At 46.9% G+C, this 15994-nt stretch overlaps 1 protein-coding gene across 3 annotated transcripts in view; it reads left to right on the top strand.

Moving 5' to 3' along the window:
• The first annotated feature begins 149 nt into the window (after nucleotides 1-149).
• The window catches only part of fancl (FA complementation group L), a 106735-nt gene continuing 90890 nt past the window's right edge, over nucleotides 150-15994 (top strand). For all 3 annotated transcript variants that reach the window (XM_070889609.1, XM_070889608.1, XM_070889607.1), the window contains exon 1: nucleotides 150-236. The gene's annotated coding sequence lies outside the window, so the exon portion shown is untranslated. The remainder of the gene's footprint in view (nucleotides 237-15994) is intronic.

The raw sequence follows: 15994 nt of genomic DNA, 5'->3' as shown, positions 1-15994 counted from the left end.
TGATTGGCTGAGGTCGGCGCGGGCTGTGAATGGCTGATGATGGCGCGGGCTGTGATTGGCTGAGGCCGGTGCGGGCTGTGAATGGCTGAGGCCGGCGCGGGCTGTGAATGGCTGAGGCCGGCGCGGGCTGTGATTGGCTGATGCCGGCGCGAGCCTTGAATGCAGAGGCTGTGGGGGCGAAGCCGGAACCCGGAACCTGGAGCCTGGAGCCTGGAGCCGCTGGAAGAGGGCAACAAGTGAGTATTGATCCGAGAGTCACTGTAACACTGCACTGGACCCCGCTAAAACCGGCGGCCGGACAGCCCGACAGCCCGCCGCGCTGCCTTCCAACAAGTGTCTTGTCAACCGTGGCTTAGTGGGTAGCGCCCTGGAAGGTTGTGGGTTCAATTCCTGCTCCTCAGCACAAATTCCAGGCTGATACTGTACTGCATGCTGAGGGAGTGCTGCACTGTCAGAGGGGCTGTATTTCTCATGAAGAGCAGGGCAGTTATTAGAACATAAGAATTAGGAACAGGAGTAGGCCATACGGTCCCTCGAGCCTGCTCCACCATTCAATAAGATCATGGCTGATCTGATCATGGACTCAGCTCCACTTCCCTGACGCTCTCCATAACCCCTTATCCCTTTATTGTTAAAGAAACTGTCCATTTCTGTCTTAAATTTATTCAATGTCCCAGCTTCCACAGCTCTCTGAGGCAGCGAATTCCACAGATCCCTGCGGCACCCCACTAGTTACTGATTGCCAACCAGAGAATGAACCATTTATCCCGACTCTCTGTTTTCTGTTAGTTAGCCAATCCTCTATCCATGCTACTATATTACCCCCAACCCCGTGAACTTTTATCTTGTGCAGTATCATCATCATTATCACAGGCAGTCCCTCGGGATCGAGGAAGACTTGCTTCCACTCTTAGCATGAGTTCTTAGGTGGCTGTACAGTCCAATACGAGAACCACATTCTCTGTCACAGGTCGGACAGATAGTCGTTTAGGGAAAGGGTGGGCAGCGAGCCTGGTTTGCCGCACGCTCCTTCCGCTGCCTGCGCTTGATTTCTGCATGCTCTCGGCGACGATACTCAAGGAGCTCAGCGCCCACCCGAATGCACTTTCTCCACTTAGGGCAGCCTATGGCCAAGGACTCCCACGTGTAGGTGGGGATGTCGCCCTTTATCAGGGAGGTTTTGAGGGTGTCCTTGTAACGTTTCCTCTGCCCGCCTGTGGCTCGTTTGCCGTGGACGAGTTCCGAGTCGAGTGCTTGCTTTAGGAGTTTCGTGTCTGGCATGCGGACTATGTGGCCTGCCCAGCGGAGCTGATCAAGTGTGGTCAGTGCTTCAATGCGGGGGATATTGGCCTGGACGAGGATGCTCATGTTTGTGCGTCGTCCTCCCAGGGGATTTGCAGGCTCTTGCGGAGACATCGCTGCAACCTCTGTCTGTCCAAGACCACTGCAACCTCTGTCGTCGAGCTACAGTATGCGGACGATGCCTGCGTCTGTGCACACACACAGGCTGAACTCCAGTACATAGCCGATGCATTTACTGAGGCATATGAAAGCATGGGACTTACGCTAAAGATTAGTACGACAAAAGTCCTCCACCAGCCTGTCCTCGCCACACAGCACTGCCCCCCAAACATCAAGATCCATGGCGCAGCCCTGGACAACGTGGACCACTTCTATCAACAAGAGCAGGCATTGATGATGAGAGATCCAACGCAGCCTTCGGCCGCCTGAAGAAAAGAGAGTGTTTGAAGATCAGTCCCTCAACTGTCACCAAGCTCATGGTCTACAAGGCCGTAGTAATACCCGCCCTTCTGTATGGCTCAGAGACGTGGACCATGTACAGTAGACTCCTCAAGTCGCTGGAGAAATACCACCAGTGATGTCTCCGCAAGATCCTTGTGCATTAACCTTTTATGTGGCACCTTGTCAAATCCTTTCTGGAAGTCCAAATACACCACATCCACTGGTTCCCCTTTATCCACCCTGTTCGTTACATCCTCAAAGAACTCCAGCAGATTTGTCAAACATGACTTGCCCTTCATAAATCCATGCTGACTCTGCCTGACCGAATTTTGCTTTTCCAAATGTCCTGCTAATGTTTCTTTAATAATGGACTCCAACATTTTCCCAACCATAGATGTTAGGTGAACTGGTCTATAGTTTCCTGCTTTTTAAATAGGGGTGTAACATTTGCAATTTTCCAATCTGCTGGGACCTCCCTGGAATCCAGGGAATTTTGGTAAGTTACAACCAATGCATCCACAATCTCTGTCGCTACTTCCCCGATGTCCTGGCCAATATTTATCCCTCCACCAATTTCAGTAAAACAGATTATCTGGTCATTATCACATGGCTGTTTGTGGGAGCTTGCTGTGTGCAATTTGGCTGCCATGTTTCCTATCATCATAGGCAGTCCCTCGGAATCGAGGAAGACTTGCTTCCACTCTTAACATGAGTTCTTAGGTGGCTGTACAGTCCAATACGAGAACCACAATCTCTGTCACAGGTGGTACAGATTGTCGTTGAGGGAAGGGGTGGGTGGGACTGCATTGCCGAACGCACTTTCCGCTGCCTGCGCTTGATTTCTGCATGCTCTCGACGACGAGACTCGAGGTGCTCAGCACCCATCCCGCATGCGCTTCCTCCATTTAGGGCGGTCTTTGGCCAGGGACTCCCAGGTGTCATTGGGGATGTTGCACTTTATCAGGGAGGCTTTGAGGATGTCCTTGTAATGTTTCTGCTGCCCACCTTTGGCTCGTTTGCCGTGAAGGTGTTCCGAGTAGAGTACTTGCTTTGGGAGTCTCGTATCTGGCATGCGAACTATGTGGACTGCCCAGTGGAGCTGACCAAGTGTGGTCAGTGCTTCGATGTGCTTCCTGTATTATAACAGTGACTACACTTCAAAAGTACTTAATTGGCTGTAAAGCACTTTGAGATGTCCTGAAATTGTGAAAGGTGCTATATAAATGCAAGTCTTTCTTTGAAGCTCGACTGCTTACTGTAATTCAATTGAAAGTAATGCATTTTGCACTTACTGTTCACTTATCATTAGGGATCATTCCAGATACTTTTCCCTCATGTCCAATGTATAAAAAAATACAGCTTTTGTTGTTAAGCCATCCTTTTCTTTGAACCAAAATATGAACTTGGGCTTGATGTTATAAGAAACAAAGAAATAGATGCAGGAGTAGGCCATTCAGCCCTTCGAGCCTGCACCGCCATTCAATAAGATCATGGCTGATCATTCCCTCAGTACCCCTTTTCCTGCTTTCTCTCCATACCCCTTGATACCCTTAGCCGTAAGGGCCATATCTAACTCCCTCTTGAATATATCCAATGAACTGGCATCAACCACTCTCTGCGGTAGGGAATTCCATAGGTTAACAACTCTCTTAGTGAAGAAGTTTCTCCTCGTCTCAGTCCTAAATAGCCTACCCCTTATCCTAATACTATGTCCCCTGGTTCTGGACTTCCCCAACATCGGAAACATTCTTCCCACATCTAACCTGTCCAGTCCCGTCAGAATCTTATATGTTTCTATGAGATCCCCTCTCATTCTTCTAAACTCCAGTGACTAAAGGCCCAGTTGATCCAGTCTCTCCTCCTATGACAGTCCAGCCATCCCTGGAATCAGTCTGGTGAACCTTCGCTGCACTCCTTCAATAGCAAGAACGTCCTTCCTCAGATTAGGAGACCAAAACTGAACACAATATTCCAGGTGAGGCCTCACCAAGGCCCTGTGCAACTGCAGTAAGACCTCCCTGCTCCTCTACTCAAATCCCCTAGCTATGAAGGCCAACATACCATTTGCCTTCTTCACCACCTGCTGTACCTGCATGCCCACTTTCAGTGACTGATGAACCATGACACCCAGGTCTCGTTGCACCTCCCTTTTCCTAATCTGCCGCCATTCAGATAATACTCTGCCTTTGTGTTTTTGCCCCCAAAATGGATAACCTCATTTATCCACATTATACTGCATCTGCCATGCATTTGCCCACTCGCCTAACCTGTCCAAGTCACCCTGCAGCCTCTTAGCGTCCTCCTCACAGCTCACACCGCCACCCAGTTTAGTGTCATCCGCAAACTTGAAGATATTACACTCAATTCCTTCATCTAAATCATTGATGTATATTGTAAATAGCTGGGGTCCCAGCACTGAGCCCTGCGGCACTCCACCAGTCACTGCCTGCCATTCTGAAAAGGACCCGTTTATCCCGAGTCTCTCCTTCCTGTCTGCCAACCAGTTCTCTAGTAATGTCAGGACATTACCCCCAATATCATGAGCTTTGATTTTGCACACCAATCTCTTGTGCGGGACCTTGTCAAAAGCCTTTTGAAAGAGGGGTTTTGTTTGGGGGCGGGTGGGGGGTGGAAGCGGCAGCGGAAGAGCTTTGATCTGGCGGGGAGAAAAAAATCTTCAAAGATTTTCCAGTACTTTAATACCTAGCTATCTTTAGTAAAAATATACTCAGTTTAATCAGGCTGACAGCACGACACCCTGTCCAGTCTCGCTGCTTGTGATTTAAAAAAAACCTAGCATTCCTATCATAACACTCTCATTTGGAGGCTACCTGCACTGATCTCTTAACTCACCGCAGGGTTTTTCAGAACGTACAAAAGTGGCCACTTACTCTGGCCTAACTTAGCTTGATGTATGTTTTAGCTGGCTAAACTTACTTAAATGGCCAAAACAGGCATAAGTGCCTGGTAACGCCCCCTTTTCAAAAAAACTGAACTTAAAAAAAAAACCTAACTAACTCACTGATACTGGAGCAACTTAAATGGGGAGACATGTGATTTTTAAGTTGCTCCAAAAAAAACAGAGCAACTCCTGAGGAAATTTGGGCCCAGTGTCCCAGCTTCCACAGCTCTCTGAAGCAGCAAATTCCACAGATTTACAACCGTCTGAGAGAAGAAATTTCTCATCTGTTTTAAATGGGCAGCCCCTTATTCTAGGATCATGCCCCCTAGTTGTCGTCTCCCCTATCAGTGGAAACATCCTCTCTGCATCCACCTTGTCAAGCCCCCTCATAATCTTATATGTTTTGATAAGATCACCTCTAAATCTTCTGAATTCCAATGAATAAAGGCCCAACCTACTCAGCCTTTCCTCATAAGTCAACCCCCTCATCCCCAGAATCAATCTAGTGAACCTTCTCTGAACTGCCTCCAAAGCAAGTATATCCTTTCATAAATATGGAAACCAAAACTGAACGCAGTATTCCAGGTGTGGCCTCACCAATACCTTATATCGCTGTAGCAAGACTTCCCTGCTTTTACACTCCATCCCCTTTGCAATAAAGGCCAAGATACCATTGGCCTTCCTGATCACTTGCTGTACCTGCATACTATCCTTTTGTGTTTCATGCACAAGTACCCCCAGGTCCCGCTGTACTGCAGCACTTTGCAATCTTTCTCCATTTAAATAATAACTTGCTCTTTGATTTTTTTCTGCCAAAGTGCATGACCTCACACTTTCCAACATTATATGCCATCTGCCAAATTTTTGCCCACTCACTTAGTCCTTTTGCAGATTTTTTGGGACAGTATACCTCACATGAACAATGGACTGTCTTACTGCTGCCAGATAGCATGCTGCAATTACGTTTTGTTTTGCTTTGTTTCAGAAGATGAATAATATCTGCCATGCCAGACACTTTTTTTGTAACAAGCTAAACTGTGATGGAGTGATGCAGGAAAAGAGCATTGATCCATTTAGTTTACCCTTCCGAACCTCACCTGGTTCCTCCATGTGATTTTATAACTAATAGCCCATTACGAATAGGAATTTATCCAGTCCTTTCTTTAAAAATAACTACTATGGCTTTCTGGAAATACTCAGCAGGTCAGACCTCTAAGTATTTGCAGCATTTTCTGTTTTTATTTCAGTTTTCCAGCCTCTTCAGTATTTTGCTTTTGCATTAGGGGCTTTCTCTTTTGCAAGCCCCACTGGTAATCCATGCATCTTGCAACAAAAAAAATGTTGCCTAAATTTCCCTTCAAAACTTGTTTATCCTTGTCTTTTTAAGCTGTGTCTCCTGGTCCTCGAATTCAGGGCCTGATGAAATCCAAATTCTCCACACCAGTGAAAATATTAAACACCCATCTGATCACTCTCTTTATAAATCTGCTTCCAATTTTAGTAATCTGCTTCATAGTTCTCCACTGAATTTCTTCCAGTAAATCTGTATCGTTCCTACAACATGTAACATGTAAACTGAATTTGCGGTCAGAGACGTACCAGAAGAATACGCCTCCGAACTGAAAAACAAATCTGAACTTGCCTGGTGTCTCCGGAGCTTCAGACCCTTCGGGTCCTAGGCCTGCAGACGCACGCCTGCGTAAAGGCCCACTGAACCCAGGGGCGCAGACAATTTGCAAGCATCCCTGCGATCACGTGGAACAGGCCAACCAATCAAAAAGGGGGATTCCTATGTGTAAAGTCCTTACTCTACAGTGTGAAACCATACGCGGCACATTCTGGGGACAAGGTCACTCTGTGACCGTAACTCTTTATTTACAGGACTCCAAAGACGATGACCCTGTGTGGGACCTCCCTTTTTATACCTGTGTGATCAGGTAAGGAGTGTCTCCCATAAGTTCACCCCTTGTGGTCAAGATGTGCATCTAGGTTGAGTGTATACAGTAATACAGTGGTGTTACATTGTGGTTACATACATGACATCATCTCTTTCCCCCCCCCTCAACTGCACCACCCAAAGTCTTATTGGGATCACAGATTGAGTCTCTCAGGTGGTCTACGCTCCCTCATGGAGCGCCGCAGTTGGGGCTCTGGTTGTTGGACACTGACGTGAGTGTCTGTCACCTGTGGTGAGTCCGGGCTGACCACAGGGACTGTGCATTCTTCTGATTGCTCTTGTTGCTCGTTCACTGGCGGTGTTGTGAGCTTCATCTCATGGGTCTTCTTCAGGTTCCTCTGTGTTGATGCTGAACCTTTTTTTTTACTTGATCCAGATGCTTACGGCATATCTGACCATTGTTGAGTTTTACCACGATGACCCTATTCCCCTTTTTATCAATTACAATGTCCTCAAGCCATTTGGGCTCCATGGCGTGATTGAGGACGAATACAGGATCATTTATTTCTATACATCTCCCCCTCGAATTACGGTCATGGTACTCGTTTTGTGACTTGCGCTTGCCCTCAACTATGTCGGTCAGGACTGGGCGAATGAGGGACAACCGAGTTTTGAGTGTCTGTTTCATGAGTAGCTCTGCGGGCGGGACCCCTGTGAGCGAGTGCGGTCGGGATCTATAGGCCAGCAGGAAACGCGATAGGCGGCATTGTAGGGAGAGTCCTTGAATCCTAAGCATACCTTGCTTAATGATTTGGACCGCACGTTCTGCCCGGCCATTGGAGGCCGGCTTGAACGGCGCAGTCCTGACGTGGTTGATGCCATTGCCCGACATAAACTCTCGGAATTTGTAGCTTGTGAAACGGGCCATTATCACTAACCAGAATGTCCGGCAAGCCGTGGGTTGCAAAGATCGCATGTAGGCTTTCCACGGTGGTGGATGACGTGCATGAATTCAGAATGATGCACTCGATTCATTTCAAGTATGCATCTACCACAATAAGGAACATCTTTCCCATGAACAGTCCCGCGTAGTCAATATGAATGCGTGACCATGGCCTGGTGGGCCAGGGCTACGGGCTGAGCGGGGCCTCCCAGGGGCATTACCCAGCTGGGCACACGTCATGCACCTGCGAACACAGTGTTCCAGGTCTGAATCCATTCCAGGCCACCAAATTTGTGACCGGGCAATGGCCTTCATCAGCACAATGCCTGGGTGTCGCTGTGGAGTTCCCTGATGAATGCCTCCCTGCCTTTCTGGGGCAAAACTACCCGGCTGCCCCATAGTAGGCAGTCGGCTTGGATGGAGAGCTCATCCATCCGTCTGTGGAACGGTCTGACCTTCTCAGAGCATGCTCCGTGTGTGGGCGCCCAATCTCCAGTCAGGACACATTTCTTAATCAGGGATAGGAGAGGATCTTTGTCCAGATTTTGATCTGGCGGGCTGTGATGGGGGAACCTGCGCTGTCAAAGGCATCGACAGCCATGACCATCTCGGCGTTTGCTCTGCTGCCCCCTCGGTGGTGGCCAGTGGAAGGCTGCTGAGCGCGTCAGCACCGGGCCGGTGCCGGATGGAGTAGTCATACGCAGCCAGCGTGAGAACCCTTCGCTGTATGCGAGCAGATGCGTTGTCATTGATAGTCTTGCTGTCTGACAACAGGGATGTTAATGGCTTGTAGTCCGTCTCTAATTCAACTTCTGTAAGGGGTGGTTTGCAGGGGGTCAGCTTTCCCTTCTGACCTTATATGAGCAGTTCCGAATCGCTCCCACACCCTTGGTTCTAGACACTGGAATTATGAAGGGACTGTGACAGACAATCGGTTTCAAGGTAGGAAGCAGGTATGGCTTTATTGTGTTTAAAAAGAAGTAAAAGGCACACCTTTAATAACACACACAGACCAATACACACTGAGGGGTACAACACATTGAATAAAATGTCAAATTACAGCCTGTGGGGAAAAGAATACAGCTTAAACTCTAAATGGGGTAAAGAGGAGAATGCAGATACATTTACACAAGTTATCCCAGCCTCCCCCCTCCCAATTCCCCTAACTACCCAAGTTATAGCTCTCAGGGTTCAGGGGCTATGCTCACCAATCCCTTTAGACAGTTGCCGGTGAATCACGGTTTCTGGGTTCGCTGCACTTGGCCTTCTAGGCGAGCCGCACCCCGGACGGAGGAGAGGACTTCGGACTGCATAGTCTTCGGTTGGGGTGCGTCCGTTGATGCGCTAAGTTGCGTTTTGGATGTATGGGGTAAGTACCCACTTTCTTTGGTTAGGAATAGTTTTAGTTAGTCCCTTTTGGTAATTTCTCCCCCGTTGGGCCATTCAGAAGTAGATTGTAGAGTGGTTGTCAATTTGGTCGCTGACAACCTTCCGTTTCGTGGGCCTTGTGCTCGGTCAGTTCTTGATGAGTTCTGGTAGTTTCCTTCACTATTCCATTTCTTCACTGTAGAGGAAGCAGGCTGCTTGTGTCTGTGTCTGTGTTCCAGTCTGTGTCCTTGTTCGAGTCTGTGCGAGTTCCAGTCTGTGTTCTGTTCGAGTCTGTGCGAGTTCCAGTCTGTGTTCTGTTAGTTTTTCCTTGTAAAACTGGGGGATAGATGTATCCAAAAAAAAGGCTCCGTTATCTCCCATCAAATCACTTGGGCTCTGTTTAAACTGTTCTGTCCATTGATTTTCAAATGTCTCCTTTGTCAGCAGTAACTCGATTAGAGTGTGAGAATGTGCTATCACTGGTTTTGCATTGTTTTAGGATTGTCCAGTTTCCTGACCATGATTTCCATTGTGCTTGATTGTGTAATTCGATTATCTCTTAGGGGGTGAATTGCTTCAGAGGTTAGCCCCAGCTCCTGTATTTGGTAACTCTTTTTCGCAGCCAAAATGTTGTAGAATCTTAAAATTGATATGCTCCTTCCCATAGATGTTTAGGGGATCTCAAGCTTCTGTAATTTAGGTCCATTTTGAATTCCCTTTCCTATGAGTCCAAACACTGGGGGGGGGGTCTCCATGAATGCATCCCCTTTTATCCCCCGCAGGCTTCGTCTGCCCCTTTAAACTTATTTTAAAAGCCCAGAAAGGGATTCTTCTCTGCAGGGGAAAGATACCTGGAATCTTTGCGAGATATTGGTAAATTCTACACTTCCTACCAAAGAGGTACTGATGCATTTTTTTTTACACCATAGACACATGCAAGCACTTCCTCTCGACCATCCCATATCCCCGTTCTGCTTGAGAGAGCGACCTGGAGGCATAAGCCACAGGTTGTAGTTGACCCTCAGCATTGCCCTGCTGCAACACGCACCCAACCCCATAGGACGATACATCACATGTCAGAACCAATTTTTTTACAGGGGGTCATACAGGGTCAACAACTTGTTTGAACAAAGTAGGTTTCGTGCCCGATCAAAAGCCCGTTCCTGACAGTCCCCCCAAAACCAATCGCAACCCTTACGCAGGAGCACATGTAGCGGCTCCAACAACGTGCTCAAATTCGGCAGAAAGTTCCCGAAATAGTTCAACAATCCCAGGAATGAACGCAACTCCGATGAGTTGCAGGGCCTGGGTGCTCGTCGAATCGCCTCTGTTTTGGATTCGGTGGGCCGAATTCCATCTGCAGCATCCCTCCTGCCCAGAAACTCAACCTCAGGAGCTAAGAACACACCTTTAGACTTCTTGAGTCGCACGCCTACCTGTTCCAGTCGACGTAGCACCTCCTCCAGGTTGTGGAGGTGTTCCTTGGTGTCTCGATGATGAGGATGTCGCCCTGGAATACGATCGTTCCAGGAATGGATTTAAGCAGACTTTCCATCTTTCTTTGAAAAATCGTGGCCGCTGATCGAATGCCAAACGGGCACTTGTTATAAACGAACAGTCCCTTGTGCGTGGTGATGATGGTCAGTAGTTTAGATTCGTCGGCCAGTTCCTGGGTCATATAGGCTGAAGTGAGGTCCAACTTGGTGAACAGCTTGCCGCCTGCCAGTGTGGCGAAGAGGTCCTCCGCTCTCGGGAGCGGGTATTGATCTTGTAGGGACACCCGATTGATGGTGGCCTTGTAGTCGCCACAGATCCTGACACAGCCATCCGCTTTTAGGACGGGAATGATGGGGCTCGCCCAGTCGCTGAATTCAACAGGCGAGATGATGCCCTCTCTCAACAGCCGGTCCAATTCGTTCTCTATCTTTTCCCGCATCACATACAGCACCACTCTGGCTTTGTGGTACACTGGCCTGGCGTCTGGGGTGATGTATATCACTACTTTAGTGCCTTTGAAAGTCCCGACACCAGGTTGGAATAGTGAATTGAATTGTTGTAGGACTTGTGAGCACGAATTTCGCTCCACAGATGACATTGCGTGAACATTCCCCCCATTTCCAGTTCATCTCGGCTAGCCAGCTCCTCCCCAACAGTGCAGGACCATTGCCCGGGACAATCCAGAGCGGCAGCCGATTCACTACCCCATTGTGTGTGACAGCCAACATTACACTGCCTAGCACCGGAATGCTTTCTTTAGTGTAAGTCCGTAATTGTGTCTCAATACATGCTAATTTGGGTCTACTGCTTTAAGTGGCCATAGCTTCTCAAATTGCTGAATGCCCATGAGTGACTGGCTGCCCCCAGTGTCCAGCTCCATGCATACAGGGATACCGTTTAATAAAACCCTCATCATCATTGGTGGCGTTTTGGTGTATGAACTGCGAATATTTGCCACATGGACCTACTGAACCTCTGCATCCATCGATTCGCCCCAAAAGTCATCCTGCCTCAAAGAACCCTCTTCTGGTCCATCTGACTCATATATTAGTCTGGTTGCAGGCTTCCTGCACATTCAAGCCAAGTGTCCACTGAGATTGCAGTTCCTGCAGACAAACTGTTGAAATCTGCAAGATCTAGCTGAGTGTTTACCCCCACACCTCCAGCATGAGTTAAAGTTTCCATTGTTGGGAACAAAGGAATGGCCAGGAATTCCGTGTTGACTGTCCCTTTGACTGCTCTTAAGTACCCTATTGGTGGGTGTCAATGGCCCCATCCCGGGCCGCATTGTCCACTGTGATGGCGTGAATGTCCGTTCAGCCTGCCATTGTCTCTGTTGAAGTCCTACCCTGGGGTCTATTGCTGCCCGGGTTGGACTGCCCCTGTCTGCCTGCGGGGCTCTGAGTCGCATTGATGATGTTGACTCCCTGATCCAGAGGCAGAATTGCGCGCATATATTATTTTCGTCTCTTCCTCCCCTGCCATGAAAGTTTAAGCTATCAACGCCACTGCTTCCAAGGTTAAATCCTTGTTCTCAATTAATTTGCGGAAAATTCCCGCATGACCGATGCCCTCGACAAAAAATTCCCTTGGCATCTCCCCCCTGCAGGCGTCTGTGAACTTAGTGGCTGGCCAAACGCCGGAGGTCCGCTATGAAGTCCGGTATGCTCTGTCCTTCACGACGTCGGTGGGTGTACAATCTGTGTCGGGCCATATGTATGCTACTCGCCGGTTTGAGGTGCTCCCCGATCAATTTGCTAAGTTCTTCAAAGGTTTTGTCCGCCGACTTTTCGGGTGCTAGTAAGTCCTTCATGAGCGCGTAAGTCTTTGGTCCGCAGCTGGTCAAAAGATGAGCCCTTCGCTTGTCGGCCGCTGCATCCCCCAGCCTTTCTTTCGTAACGAAGCTTTGCTAAAGCCTCTCGACAAAATCGTCCCAGTCTCCCCCAACACCGTACCTTTCCTCTGTGCTACCGGTGGCCATTCTCGTGGGTTGTGAATTCCCGTTTCTCGTCGCCAATGTAAAGTCCTTACTCTACAATATGAAACCACACGAGGCACATTCTGGGGACAAGGTCACTCTGTGACCGTAACTCTTTATTTACAGGACTCCAAAGACGATGACCCTGCGTGGGACCTCCCTTTTTATACCTGTGTGATCAGGTAAGGAGTGTCTCCCACAAGTTCACCCCTTGTGGTCAAGATGTGCATCTAGGTTGAGTGTATACAGTAATACAGTGGTGTTACATTGTAGTTACATACATGACACTATGATGTTTATGGGGATTCCATCTGATCACTTACGAAGGCCCCTGTAAAATCCAGGCCTATAACTCAAATCCATACTCCAGATGTAGTCTCAGCAAAACTAGATACAATTTAGACATCACGTCTTTAGACTTGTAAGTCAAACTCCTAGCTATACATTGCACCATTTTATTCGCTTTATTCACTGCCTATGAACAAAACTGAGTTTTAATGATCTATTCTCAAAAATCCCCAGATACCTTTCCTGCTTAGTTACTTCAAGTATGTTGCCATTTACTATGTAATGCACATACTCGCTCCTTCTGCCTAATCTCAAGACTTTACACCTAGCTCTGTTGAACTCCATCTGTATGCATTTTTAGTCAGTATTTTTTGCTGATTTGAAGCCTAGATTATTCAGGTATTTCAGTTATTATTTTAACATCAAAAACCAGGAAAAAAATTAGAACCCAAAAATCCAGGGTAAATTTGGTGAAAATCAGTTTTTATTTTGAACATCACTAAAATGTAGAATGAAATGTGCTCCAATGTAATACAAGTTTCCATGATCACAAAATATCAAGTTATTACAGCAGTAAGAAACATTTATAGTATTCATGAATGAGCTGCAAAATATTGAATGCTAAGATGCATGTTTAAAGTAGCATGTCGTTGCTATAGTATTATGAAACAAATATATGCCAAAATATAATATAATTATAAAAATATCCCAAACCACTATAGAGGTAAAAGCAAAAAATGGATGCCTAGCCAAAGATGATGATGATGGGGGTAGGGATGACAAATGTTTAGCCAAATAACTGGGTTTTAAGGAGGGTCTTAAAAAAAAAAAAGGAGGTAGAAAGATGGAGGGCTTTCGGGAGAGAATTTCAGTGTGTAGGGCCTAGGTGGCTGAAGGCACAGGCACAAATGGGGAGGTGGAGGGGTGCAATACACAAGGAGCCAGAGTCCGAGAGACTAAGTTCGGCAGGGGTTGTCGTGCTGGAGGAGGTTAGGGATGGGGAAGAATGAGGCAGTGGAGGATTTAAACATGAGGATCAGACTTTTAAATTTGAGGTATTTGGGGACTGGGAGCCAATGGAGGTCAGCAAGGATACAGGTGGTGGACAAGTAATATTTGATGCAGAATAGGATACAGTCAACAGGGTTTCGGATAAGGTAAAATTTATAGAGGGTGAGGATAGGTGGCCAGGAAAGCAATCGTCGTCAGGAGGGGACGAAGGTTTCTGCAGCAGATGACGTGGTGGAGGTAGATGTATTTGAAGAAGAGATGGATGCTTGGGGAACTCCTGAGGTGACAGTTTGGGGACGGGAGGAGAAGCCATTGCTTGAGATCCTCTGGATATTCTCGGATAGATAAGAGTAGAATAAAGTGAGGGTAGTCCCTCCTAACTAGACAACAGAGTGGAGAGGTTTTGGAGGAGGATGATGTGGTTGATTATGTCCAAGACTGCAAAGGGGATTAGGAGGGATAAAGCTTATTTTTGCTTCTCCGCCTATAATCGTCCAACAGCATAAATGGACATGCATCTTGAAGCATATTTTCATTTCTTCCTTGTCCTATCTCCATTATAAACCTGAAATGTGCTTACTTTGTTCAATTGAATCATAAGAACATAATATAAGAAACAGGAGCAGGAATAGGCCCCTTTAAGCCTGCTCCGCCATTTAATAAGATCATGGCTGATCTTCTACGTCAACTCTACTTTCCTGCACTATCCCCGTATCTCTTGATTCCCTTAATATCCAAAAATCTATCGATCTCTGTCTTGAATATACGCAATGAGTGAGCCTCCACAGCCCTCTGGGGTAGAGAATTCCAAAGAAATTTCTCCTCATCTCCGTCCTAAATGGCTGACCCCTTCTAAGACTGTGACCCCTAGTTCTGGACTCCACAGCCAGGGGAAACATCCTCCCCGCATCTACTCTGTCAAGCCCTGTAAGAATTTTGTATGTTTCAATGAGATCACTTCTAATTCTTCTAAACTCCAGAGAATATAAGCCTAGTCTACTCAGTCTCTCCTCAGGATAATCCCCCCCATCCCAGGAATCAGTCTGGTGAACCTTTGTTGCACTCCCTCTATGGCAAGTATTTCCTTCCTTAACTAAGGAGACCAAAATTGTACACAATACTCCAGGTGTGGTCTCACCAGGGCCCTATATAATTGCAGTAAGACATCTTTACTCTTTTACTCAAATCCTCTTGTAACAAAGGCCAACATACCATTTGCTTTTTTAATTGCTTGCTGTACCTGCATGTTAACTTTCAGTGATTCATGTACAAGGACACCCAGGCCCCTCTGAACACCAACATTTTCCAATCTCTCACCATTTAAAAAATACTCTGCTTTCCTATTTTTCTGACCAAAGTGGATAACTTCAGATTTCTTAACATTATATTCCATTTGCCATGTTCTTGCCCATTCACTTAGCCTGTCTATATCCCCTTGAAGTCTCTTTGCATCCTCCTCACAACTTACATTCCCAATCTGTTGAATGTTGATCAGTAATGTTCTTCAGACTGATACTTGGGTGTCCTGTAATGAGAATATGCCTATTAAGTCTGCAAACCTATTAATTTTTGTCATGCCTCTCAATGCCACCTTCATTTTTCTTTTTGTAACGTATATCAGGTCTGGTACCATAAGACGGCACTTAAACGACTCCTCCTAACACTTCTAAGAACCTAAGGAACTGGGGTTGAGTTTCCTCCCTTTCAGAATTGGGTTGTGGGATGTGCATCTATTGTGTCTGTGACATCATTGTGCATGTTGTATACATGCATTGCCATGCAATGTAATGTCTCTAATTCAATGTGTGCACATCTTTGGATGTTTTTACTGATCTAGGGACTTGGAAATATTTGGTAATTTAGTGGTTAAAATTGATTTCAATAGTCCCCATCTGTTTGCTGCACCTCTGCCAATTAACCTAATTTGTCCCAATCCTTCGGCATGATCAGTCACACATGATAAACCATGATTACCTCCGTACCAACCCCTGTGGTGCTTTGCTGGTAACTGAGATTTGCTCCCAAGCATCACTGCCCTGTTTTACCTGCTCTCCAGCCACATGTACCAATCCAGCTGACAGAACCTTCTGCAAGCATAACCAGGAGTCTTGATTGGTCTGTTGCTTCTTGGTTATCAAGGTTCAGGACTTGACTGAATGAGTGGATAAAATCTTGCAATAGGAAGAAGAGACGCTAAAGATTATGGGAACAAACTACAAAGGAGTCCCTTGCAACACTGTTGCCTGTTCCCATTGAGCAACCACTTGCTGCCCTGCTTCATCAATCTGCTCATGGATATTATCCCCCTACTTGTTGCATTCTGTCCATCTCCAGTGCTGGAAATCTGTTGGTCAACTCTAGTTCCAC

This window comes from Pristiophorus japonicus, chromosome 9, assembly GCF_044704955.1.
Source record: "Pristiophorus japonicus isolate sPriJap1 chromosome 9, sPriJap1.hap1, whole genome shotgun sequence".
In the NCBI taxonomy this organism is placed as follows: Eukaryota; Metazoa; Chordata; class Chondrichthyes; family Pristiophoridae; genus Pristiophorus; species Pristiophorus japonicus.
The sequence above is the reverse complement of the archived record's forward strand: the minus strand, read 5'-3'. Positions and strand labels throughout refer to the sequence as shown.